The following is a 12525-nucleotide window of genomic DNA, read 5'->3' as shown; positions in this document are numbered from 1 at the left end:
GTAATTTCTCTGCTTTTCAATATGCTGTCTATGTTGGTCACAACTTTCCTTCCCATGTGTAAGCATCTTTTAATTTCATGGCTACAATCACCATCTGCAGTCATATTGGAGCCCATAAAAATAGTGACAACCACTGTCTCCACTGTTTCCCCATCTATTTTCCATGAACTGATGGAACCGGATGCCATGATGTTAGTTTTCTAAATGTTGAGATTTAAGCCAACATTTTCACTCTCCTCTTTCACCTTCATCAAGAGGTTCTTTAGTTTTCCTCACTTTCTGCCATAAGGGTTGTGTCATCTGCACATTTGAGGTTATTGATATTTCTCTTGGCAATCTTGAATCCAGACTGTGCTTCTTCCAGCCCAGCATTTTCATGATGTACTCTGCCTATGAGTTAAATAAGCAGCGTGACAATATACAGCCTTCATGTTGTGAGGTGAGCAGAGGTAATGCCATGGCAGGCAGCTTAGATTAGGAGTAGGCCTTCCTACTTCTAGGTGGTAAGATTATCAGGCCACCTGGATCAGCTTTCGCTTAACACTGACCGCTGTTTGCCAATTAGGAACGGGGCAGAAACCCCCGGGAAAGTCCCGCGCGCATGAAAGTTTTGACCAACGAAATTGCTTTGCAATCTGCTTAACCCAACTACCAATGACGTGTGCTCACCCTATAAATTTGTGTAACAGCTTGATCTCGGGGCTCTCTAACCCCGTACCACCGCGTTGGATGCGGCAGGAGCCCTGACTCGAGTCAGCAATAAACTTCCCTTTTTGCGAGTTGCATTGTCTTGGAGGCCGTCTCTCTTCCCGCTCGGGGATTCGGACATCGAGCATAACAATGTACTCCTTTCTTATTTGGAACCAGTCTGTTGTACCATGTCCAGTTCTCACTGTTGCTTCCTGACCTGCATATAGGTTTTTCAAGAAGCAGGTCAAATGGTCTGGTACTCCCATCTTTTGAAGAATTTTCCACATTTTATTGTGATCCACACAGTCAAAGGCTTTGGCATAGTCAGTAAAGCAGAAATATGTGTTTTTCTGGAATTATCTTGCTTTTTTGATGGACCATTGGATGTTGGCAATATGACCTCTGTTCCTCTGCCTTTTCTAAAACCAGCTTGACCATCTGGAAGTTTCCAGTTCACTGGTTGCTGAAGCCTGGCTTGGAGAATTTTAAGCAATACTTTACTAGCGTGTGAGATGAGTGCAATAGTGCAGTAGTCTGAGCAGTCTTTGGGATTGCCTTTCTTTGGGATTGGGATGAAAACTGACCTTTTCCAGTCCTATGGCCACTGCTGAGTTTCCCAAATTTGCTGGCATATTGAGTGCAGCACTTTCACAGCATCATCTTTCAGGATTTGAAAGAGCTCAACTGGAATTCCATCACCTCCACTAGCTTTGTAGTGATGTGTCCTAAGGCCCTTTTGACTTCACATTTCAGGATGTCTGGCTCTAGGTGAGTGATCACACCATCGTGATTATCTGGGTCATGAAGATCTTTTTGTACAGTTCTTCTGTGCATTCTTGCCACCTCTTCTTAATATTTTCTGCTTCTGTTAGGTCCATATCATTTCTGTCCTTTATTGGGCTCCTCTTTGCATGAAATATTCCCTTGGTATCTCTAGTTTCCTTGAAGTGATCTCTAGTCTTTCCCTTTCTATTGCTTTCCTCTATTGCTTTGCAGTGATTGCTAAGGAAGGCTATCTTACCTCCCCTTGCTATTCTTTCGAACTCTGCATTCAAGTGAGTATATCTTTCCTTTTCTCCTTTGCTTATTGCTTCCCTTCTTTTCACAGCTATCTGTAAGGCCTCCTCAGAAAGCCATTTTGTTTTTTCATTTCTTTTTCTTGGGGATGATCTTGATTCCTGTCTCCTGTACAATGTCATGAACCTCTGTCCATAGTTCATCAGGCAGTCTGTCTATTATATCTAGTCCCTTAAATCTATTCCTCACTTCCACTGTATAGTCATAAGGGATTTGATTTAGGCCATACCTGAATGGTCTATTGTTTTTTTTCCATTTTCTTCAATTTCAGTCTGAATTTGGCAATAAGGAGTTCATGATCCAAGTCACAGTCAGCTCCCAGTGTTGTTTTTGCTGATTGTATTGAGCTCTTCCATCTTTGGCTGCAAAGAATATAATCAATCTGATTTCGGTGTTGACCATCTGATGATATCCATGTATAGAGTCTTCACTTGTGTTGTTGGAATAGGGTGTTTGCTATTACCAGTGCGTTCTCTTGGCAGAACTCTATTAGCCTTTGCCCTGCTTCTTTCTCTATTCCAAGGTCAAATTTGTGTGTTACTCCAGGTGTTTTTTGACGTCTGACTTTTGCATTCCAGCCCCCTGTAATGAAAAAGATATCTTTTTTGGATGTAAGTACTAGAAGTTCTTGTAGGTCTTCTTAGAACTCTTCAACTCCAGCTTCTTCAGGGTTACTGGTCGGGGCATAGGCTTGGATTACTGTGATATTGAATGGTTTGCCTTGGAAACAAACAGAGATCATTCTATCATTGTTGAGATTGCATCCAAGTACTGCATTTCAGACTCTTTTGTTGACTATGATGGCTACTCCATTTCTTCTAAGGGATTCCTGCTCACAGTAGTAGATATAGTGGTCATTTGAGTGAAATTCACCCATTCCAGTCCATCTTAGTTCACTGATTCCTAGAATGTTGATGTTCACTCTTGTCATCTCCTGTTTGAACTCTTTCATTTTGCCTTGATTCATGGACCTAACAATCCAGGTTCCTATGCAATATTGCTCTCTACAGCATCAAATCTTGCTTCCTTCACCAGTCCATTCTACAACTGGGTGTTGTCTTTGCTTTGGCTCCATCCCGTCATTCTTTCTGGAGTTATATCTCCACTGATCTCCAGTAGCATATTGGGTAACTACCAACCTGGGGAGTTCATCTTTCACTGTCTTTTCTTTTTCCCCTTATCATACTGTTCATGGTGTTCTGAAGGCAAGAATACTGAAGAGGTTTGCCATTCCCTTCTCCAGTGGACCATATTCTGTCAGACCTCTCCACCATGACCCGTCTGTCTTGGGTGGCTCCACATGGCATGGCATAGTTTCATTGAGTTAGAGAAGGCTGTGATCCCATGTGACAAATTTGCTAGTTGTCTGTGATTGTGGTTTCAGTCTGTCTGCCCTCTGATGCCCTCTCTCAGTGCCTACTGTCTTACTTGAGTTTCTCTTAACTTGGACTTGGGGTCCCTCTTCATGGCTGTTCCAGCAAAGCACAGCCACTGCACCTTACCTTGGAAGTAGAGTAGCTCCTCGAGGATGCTGCCCCTAACCATGGATGTAGGGACGATCTTCTCCACCGTGCTTCTGTGCTGCCTTTGCAGCAGCCATGCTTCTGTACCACCATTGCAGCTGTGGCTAGCAATAATTCAACAACTTAAACTTCCTGATATTGTTTCTGTTATTGTGACAAAATCGTATGTATGTTAATAGCTGAAAGCAAGACAATAATTAAAACTAATATTCTGATGTAAGCCTTTCAGTGGATAGAGAAAGAGTTTCACACATAACATAAAGAAGTTTAATTAAAACCTGTGTCTTAAATCTTGAACTGAAAGCATTAGTTTGTACCAACTAATTATATTCCGTTTTATTTTATTTTCTAAGGAAAATGTATACTTCCTCCTGTGACCACTGTAAAGCCTAGAAGCAAGACAACTTGATAACAGTGACTGTCCTGAGGTCTAACATGTAGCTTCTAAATACATATCCCATCAGACGTTCTTCAGAGATGGATGATTTTAGGACTGGGTAAAAAATGCACAAAATAATCTTGGGAATCTTGAATGACAGGAACCTAGGGGACTTCAAAGACCAGTGGGGACTGGACAGAAATTTTAGGAATCCAAATGAAAAGGCCAAACATCTACCAGTTTGTTGGGCAGAATGATGTTTCTGCTTCTCAACACACTGTTTATGTTTGTCATAGCTTTCCTGCCAGAAGCAAACTTCTTCTGATTTCATGGCTACAGTCACCATCCACAGTGGTTTTAGAGGATAAGATGAAGAAATCTATCACTGCTTCCACCTTTTCTCCTTCTATTTGCCATGCACAATGGGGCTGGCTCCCATGATCAGAGTTTTTTAATATTTAATTTAAGCTAGCCGAAAGTGTCCAAATGTTAATAGGCAACATCTAATTTCTCACTGTGATAGACTGCTAAGGCACCAACTCAGCATTCTGAGCACTGAGAAAGGAAATAATCATCAATATTTATGCTATTTTTGTTTCTATTAAGCATATGTTATGTAACTAAAAACAGTTCCAGGAAAACAAGCTAGACTGTCCCTTCTGGGGGTGATGAGAGAGTTATGGGGAGCAGGTATAATACAGATGAAGCCTCACTCACTGGCCTTCAGCTCACGTCCTGCTGTGGAGTTCTTGTTCCTAATAGACCAATACTGGTACTGGCCCTGGCCTATTGCCCTGGTATTGTGGACTCCTGCTCTAAACCCAATAGTGGGACATTCTGTAAGACAAACCACCCTACCTCCCCCCAGTTTATGAACAAATAATTGCATTAAAATTGTGAGAGGACCAGTTATTTTTTCTTAAAGGAGAGCAATCAAGTGCAACAAATGAGTACATTATTTCAATGAACTGTGGAAAGACAACTGCTTATTGAGAATCAGACACATTTGCACATGGACTGGATGTAAAATGTTAATTGTATTGGGAACAAAAGAGCGATTTTTTCACATCCTACTATTTTACCCCAAATACTCGTTATGTACATTTTTTGAAATGTTCATCTCGTCCCTAAAATACTTCAGAAAAAATGAATATGGAGTAAAAGAGAGAATGAAATGAGGGTCAGTCTTGATTTAAAAACAGATATGCATAGCTGCTGTGGATTAAATTGTGTCCACCCCTGACTCCCAACCTGATGGAATTAAGAAGTAGAGCCTTTTGGAGGTACGCAGGTTGACACGGGGTTTGATGGTGGTCCTTCAGATGGGATTAGCCTCTCCCTCTTTTTCTTTCTTATTCTTCCTCTTCCTCCTTCCCTTCTCCTACCACATGTGTGAACATAGAAAGAAGAGAAAGACCTGATGCAACTCCAGAATGCCTTTACTGGGAACTCAACTGTCCACCACCCTGATGTTGCGTAGTCTCCAGTCTATGACAACCTGTGTGACTAAGAGGTTAGTTTTGTTGATGCCAAATGATGAAATACAGGGTTCATAACACACTTCTTTCGTATATTTGTTATGTGTGAAATCGTTTAGTAGTAAGAAGTTTATAGAAAGTCCATTTTAATGTTTCTGTCTTAGTGATACCCTGAGCAGCCCAAGATAGCAGATTCAGGCAGGTCCCCAGTGAATGAGTGATTGGGGCACCACATGCTCATTACTCGACCTCATCTATTGTCTTCTGAAAACTGTCTCCCACACCTGACAACCTTGCCACCCCTCCCCCTACCTGCATCTCCATTTCCCTGCTAAGCTGAGTCATCTGGCTGGAGATGATGATTCAGGACAGGGTCTGGAAGCAGAAGGAATGGAGATATTTTCAGAAAGAATGAACTGGGCAGACCCCTCCTTGGTTTTCCCTTCTTTAGTGCCATCTTCAGGTGAGGGATAGGGCCTGGGAAGGGAGTGAGCCACAAGTGAGACAGCATAAATATCTGCAAGTGAAGGTAGGAGGAATTCAGAACCCAGTAACCAGTGGTGGGCAGCTTGCACAGGACCCAGCAGGGAAGGAAGAAACATTGGGAAAAGAATAGTGCCTACCAGAGGGCCAGACCTACCTGAGTCTTCTGCTTAAACTTGGAGGTCACGTCCTTTCTGCAGGAATTCTTACTCCAGATGTGGAGGGGATAGAGCTGTAATCACTGGCAATGATTCACAGGGAGCAGACAGCCTCACCCAGAGGCCCTTTGATTCCATTCTAACTGTGGATATCCTCCCAAACCAGACAGCAAATGACAGATCATCCAAAAGATGACCTACTTGAAATAGTATTTAAAATACTACAAAACGTGTCTAAGAGTCCTGGCATATCTTGTTCCCAGAGTTTTTTAAGAGAGATGATCCATCAGGCTAATTTGGGTTTCTGCTGAGGAATCTACAAGCTTCCCCATTGGTAACTTCTGACTTATAATGACCTGATCTCATCCCACAGAACACAAGTGATGGTAAGTTCCAGTGGGCAAGGCCTCTAACGTCCTCGGTGTCACAGCAGCTGTGTGTCAAGTGGTCTACCACTCCCAGTCCTGAGCCCAGGAACCAGGGACATCACCAGACGGTTACAGCCCCCGGCCCACCAGAGGCCGCCTCAGCATCCTCAGTAACACACACCTCTCAGCCATTTGTCCACTGATTGGCACTGAGCTTCAGTCTGGAACAAGTGTTCTGGAGGAAGTCCAGTCTCCCTCATCCAAGAGATGGGAAACTGAACCCTGGGGTGCATAACTCAGCTTAAGGCTGCAGGTAAGTTAGTGAAGACTTGGGATCCAGGAACTCTGGTTCTAGGCTAGGAGACTTTCAGGAAGGGCAAGATGAGAGAAAACTCAATTGCTTCCACTACTGGGGAGTTCTCAGATGTCTGTAAGTACCAGAGTGAAAGTTCCTTTCCCATTTCCCCTCAAGTCTGGTTCTGATTTTATCAGTGACAGGCATCCATGTAGCAGTAGGAAAGCAATCTTCAGGGCTGTCTCTACTATGTTCAAGGAACAGTGGGGGAACCTCAGCTGTAGTGACCCCAGGAGGCAGTCATGCAGGTGGTGACTGACTCACTCCCATCTTAGAAGCCAAAGAGCACCTGAAACTCATCCACACAACACAGACCCTTGGCTGCCTGGGTAACATGAACCTGCATTCACAGAGAGAAGCATTCTCTTGTCATCCTTCTGGCAACTTAGAGAAGTGTCTTATGTTTCCTCAGGGAACACCTGTTTGAGCGAAGTTGGGGTTTGAGACTAACCTGGATGAAGGGGATATGTTCCCTCTTTGATGTTCCAAGAGACCTTGGGGCATCAAATGTCTTGAGTAGGTTACAATCACATTTATGTTTTTCTAGGGACTTTGCTTTATGAATCTGGTTGGAGACAAAGGACAGAAACACAGGGCAAGGTTGGATATCTCTGGGTCCCAGCTGATTGTGAGTTGAGTTTCAGACACCAGGCTTCAGAGTCAGGGGCTGACGTTATTCACAAGCCACATTTGAAGATAAATAGAGGAAAACCTTTTAGGGAAGAGAGAGGTGTGGCCAAAGGGCCATGGGAATCACACAGGGGAAGATGAAACAAGAGTGATTACTTGTTTTTTTCTTTTTTGACTCTATCAGTTACTGGAGTTTCTATGCCTGAGAACAAGTACATAGAGATAGTCAAGGCATTGGTGGTGCCCCTGGCACCTGATGCTCCTGGTGATAACCAGTTTGTGTACACGTCCCTGAGTCCAGAGCTGATTCAGCCTTGTCATAGCCCCAGGTTCTTCCTTCTTGGTAAGGTTGATATGGCTCATTCCTGCTAACTCACAGCTGAAGTATGGGATGAGGCCATGGTGATTGAGCTGTAACCTAAGTTCCAAGCATGGAGGGATGGTTGTGAGTGGGAGGGTAGCCATTTATTAAGCTTGGTTACCTTGGTTCTTAGCAGTGGTTACTTCCCACATCTAGAATGCTTTTCTCTCAGCTTTTTGCATGGCCGGGTCAATCTCAACATTTAGCATCATCTCAAATGAGTGTCTCTCAGGTTCACTTTCCCTGGCCACTGTGCTCTCACAAGCACAGACTCTGATTCAAAAAGTGCCTAGACGATTCCCTCGGTCAAAATGATAATTATAGTTACCACAGTGGAAAGGTGGGAGAGGGATAAATTGAGACTTTGAGATTAATATATGTATACTACTATATTTCAGAGATAATCAACAAAGACCTCCTGTACAGCACAGGAATTCTGCTCAGTAATCTGTTATATCCTGTATGCAAAAAGAATCTAAGAAAGAATGGAAACATGTGTATATAAGGGAATTAATTTCCCATACAGTTAATACAATACTGTAAATACACTATACTCCTATATAAATTAAAAGCTCAATTTAGAAAAACAAGGTTACCTGTAGAGACCCATGGGGTTCTTTAGACACGCAGGATTCCAGATATGATGCTGGAGATGGCAGAGTGGGTGCAGACATCTAGAAATGATCTGAGGTTTCATTTTCCATAGGTTTGGTGTCTGCTGCTTCTAGTGTCACCTTTGATTTGTCTTTGGAGGGTCTCATACAAGGGCTTGGAGACCCCAGCTGGGTGTAGTTTCAGGATGAGAGGGAGATGCTAGTAGGAGAGTGAAATCCCAGCTCCCTAGCCTTGGGTTGGGGCACATTTGAGGCACAACTTATGTCCCAAGTTCCATGTGAAAAGAGACTGTAGCTTCCTTCTCCATGACTTGCATGAAATCAGACCCAGACTGATTTCATCCTTTGTCATGTCCTGCTTCCCCTGAGACCACACTGGTTTCTCTGGGAGAATTTTTCTTTCTCGTTTTTTGCTGCACTAGGTCTGTTTCCCAGGATTCCTCTATTTGCAGCATGCAGGGCCTTCTCTGTAATTTCAGCACACTGTTTTTCAATCCTGTGCTTCTCTTGAGCAGATCACAGGCTCTAGGGCACTCAGGCTCAGTAGTTCTGGCCAACCAGCTTAGTTGCCCTGGGGCATTTGCAATCTTCCCCAATCAGGTCTCAAACACATATCTTAAGCACTGGATCAAAAGGGAAAATACTCTGGAAGGAATTTGAAATGCATCACTTTTATATGAAACTTGCATCCATGGCCTATTTATGAGGAGACTGATAGAGGATTGTCCCCTGCTTCAAGCAACGTCCTGAGACCAGGACTGGTTTAGGTTCCCCTCCCAAGTGTTCCTACAGCATTTTGACTGTCTTGCCATGTGGCTTTGATCTTGCTTGAGTTTCTGAAACCCACACTAGACCACAGCTTCCAGAGGGCAGGGCTGTCACTTGACTCACTTGTAAGTATACATCAGTAGATCTTGTCTCAATTTACCAGACTCTAATGTCAAGACAAGGCTAACACAAAGATCAGTTATTCTATTATGAGTGTCAGGTTACAGGTTCAACTACTGTAATCAAACCCTAAATAACATTGTCTTAAATAGATTACAATTTCTATTCTCTTTCATATAATGGTAGTGCAGGTCTCTCCAGAGAGATGGGGACCCACTTCTTTCTTGTCACATCTTTCACCTGTGTTATTTACTTCTGGTCGAAAATGGCTACTCGAGCTCCTGTCATTACATCTGCATCCCAGCTCATGGGACAGAAAATAATACTTCCATTTGGAAGTGACTTATCAACTCTACTCAAATTCCACTGGCCGAAGTATCTTCCATGGTCATGGCAAACCTGGGGGTGGTGGGTCCACCAAGGGCAGGGGAATGTGATCCTACTACAGAGCATTCGTGATGAGTAGCATGGGCCATAATCCTTCAGTCATATCCCCGTAATTCATTCTTCTTTGGTTCTCCCCACACAGCTCTCAGTCTGTTTTGGCCTGCAGATATGGATACGGATGAGGTTATAAGAGAGGAAATGGCACAGGCTGTACAAATATGGAGAAAACAAGAAAAGAAAGAAGATAAGAAAGTATAAAAATGCAAAATCTATAGGAAAGCATGCTTGTAATCATAATTTTGCATTTATACAATTTAGGTATACCTGGGGTATATGAATCAATTTATAAAATAAAAAATATGAGAAATGTAAAATGTAAATATATTCACTAAACAGAACAAAATAAGGCTATATCATATTAAACATATAGTAGTATTAGGATTAAGTTTGGATACACATTGCCAAAAACTAAAAGAACCATAACTTTAGCAAGATAAACTTGATTTTTCTCTCCCACTGAAACAAAGTTGAAGCTGAGCCAGCCAGAGCTTGGGTGGTATCCATCTCGAAGGTTACATGATTGTCCAATACAGGAGTTCCAGCTATCACAACTAAAATCAAGACAACAGTAGGAAATAGGTGGGGAAGGGAAGAGTCTCATCTCTCAGCTAAATCAGCTCCTTGAATTCAGTCTTCCAAGAAATCCCTCTTCTAGGTCTGCTTGCATCTCAAAATCACTGGTCATGACTAAGAGCATGGGTGGGCAGGAAATGCAGTCCTCTAGCTCCTGGGCTCATAGCTATATAACAAACTATTTTCAGTTTTGAAAGAGGAGAGAGTAGATCATTTTGTACGTAGCCACAAGCACCTGCCTTAAAGAGCAAAACTTTTCTGAATCAATGAGTCTGAATGGCTGGGCACAGTGTGGGATGCAAAAGGGAGGAGAAGCAATGAGAAACAGCTAGATGGATCTGGACTGTGCTCCAGGAAAAAGAGACAGTTTTGGCAGTAGAAATCTTCTAAGGACTGAATGAGGATTATACATGCCATGTGACCCAAGTTGTTTTGAAAACTGCTTTTCCAACTCAAGTCCCAAATCTCTCTCAGTTCTTCAGCTTCTAAATACCTTGTCTTTGTTACCTCACATTCTGACCTACCTGTCTCACCTCCCTTATTTCTGTTCACATCACTTCTCCATCTAGTCCACCAGCATTGCAAGATCTAGTACTGAGGAGTAAGCAATACTTTCTAGAAGTGGGTAGAAACACAATGACTATTTTTACTTTAGTATTTGTTTGCTCTTATCAAGGTCTTTTGAGGAACTGAGATGGTTAGAATTATGGAGATGTCATGTTTCCTCTAAAATCCCAACAAAGAAAATAAATAAAAAATAAAATCCCAAACAAGAATGTGACTTCCTTGGACCTGGAGGGGATGCGTTCACTTTTGCATCCATAGGTTTAACAGAACAGTAAGTCCCCTGTATATGAGCAAGTTACATTTCAAAAGGGTGTTCAAAAATCCCAATTTCTTCATAAGTCCAGCAAAGTTACTTAGGTAGCAAACTAAGAAAATTGGCTATGTATTACTGTAGTTTAATAGCTTTATGACACTTTTCACACAAATGATACATAAAAAACAAACACAAACAATAAAACAAACAGTACCTGGATAGAGCATGGAAACCCACATCAGTATTCTTGTCGGGAGAATCCCCATGGCAAGAGGAGCCTGCCGGACGACAGTCCATAGGTTGCAAAAGTCAGATGCAGTTGAGTAACTAAACACAGCTTTAAAAGCTGTGCTTTTAAAGAGTAGTAGTACCATCTACATCACCACTGCATTTATGCTTCTGTCCAGACAGCGTAGGCTTGAAGTAAAAACACTGCACTATTGTCCTCCATAATCTTCTGTACAATAAAGTACATAAAGCACACCCACTTGTCAGGGATGTGCCCACGACAATGTGTGTCAGATCTGTGAACTAACTGATGGGATTGCACATGCAAATGCACTTTTACATGTTTGAAAGTTTTCAACTTGGAGGTCTGTGTGTAACAGACTCACTACACAGGTTTTCAGTGAATGTATGTAGTGAAGTAACAAGAAAGCAGAGTAAGGGGCTGCCTTTTCTTTCCCTTTCTCCATGTATTATGGCCACTCTGAGCGGGAATTCCATTGAGTATAATTGAGGCCCTGTGTATGGGACCATGACTGCAAATGAGAGAGGACATGGATATCAGGAGGTGGGACAAGAGACATGGATGGTTGAAAAGATCCAGAGGTGCAAAATAGGAGGAAACGAGTTTTCACTGGTGTGTGTGAAAGACTTGGCAAATATCATCTGCATTTGTTTGTCGTGATTTAGCTGTGGTTTAGGGGAGCAGTCCCAGTTGCTCAGGATGAGCAAGAGAAGAGAAGAGAGAGGAGACTGAACCGTGAAAATCCAACCTGTATCCCGGGTCAAGTATGTCTAATATTGAAGAGACATAAGTCCTGTTAATTTATCTGCTCCCTCCTGAGAAGAATTAAAGTAGTAAAAGAGGGAAAGTCCACACTATGCTATCACCTAATTCTTCTTCTGTTCAGTGAACATTGATTTCTAATGCAATTCTTTATAAACAGAGCATATACTTTGTATGATGGAAGACTTCTAATTTACTTTTGCGACATACAAATTTTTGGGACTGTTCTGTGCCCAGGCACATGGGGCCCTGGAGACTGGCAGCCTCTGTTTCAGCTTCAGAGTGCAGTGTATGGGGATCTGCTGTCATTTGGGTCCTGGGTTATATCTTCAGTCTGGGTTCACATCTGAGCGGTTAACTCTAGATGGGTTTAATTCTATCATCTTGCTCTTTATCTTCAATTTGTCAAATGGTCTTTCTTTCCATTTCTCTTTTTATCCCTGACTTCTTTCTGACTGAGTAGTTTTGTGATTCCCTTTTCTATCGTTTGTCACTTATTAAGAATAACTGTTTTTTCAAATATATGTAAGATCCATGGTATGTATCTTTAACTTGCCTACCTATCATTTTTAATTATGATAATTATCAATAATTATTAAATTATATATTTATTGTCATTTCTTTGGCTGTGTTGGGTCTTAGTATGGCATGCATGTCTTCCTTGTGGTA

Source organism: Cervus elaphus, chromosome 2 (assembly GCF_910594005.1).
Source record: "Cervus elaphus chromosome 2, mCerEla1.1, whole genome shotgun sequence".
In the NCBI taxonomy this organism is placed as follows: Eukaryota; Metazoa; Chordata; class Mammalia; order Artiodactyla; family Cervidae; genus Cervus; species Cervus elaphus.
The sequence above is the reverse complement of the archived record's forward strand: the minus strand, read 5'-3'. Positions refer to the sequence as shown.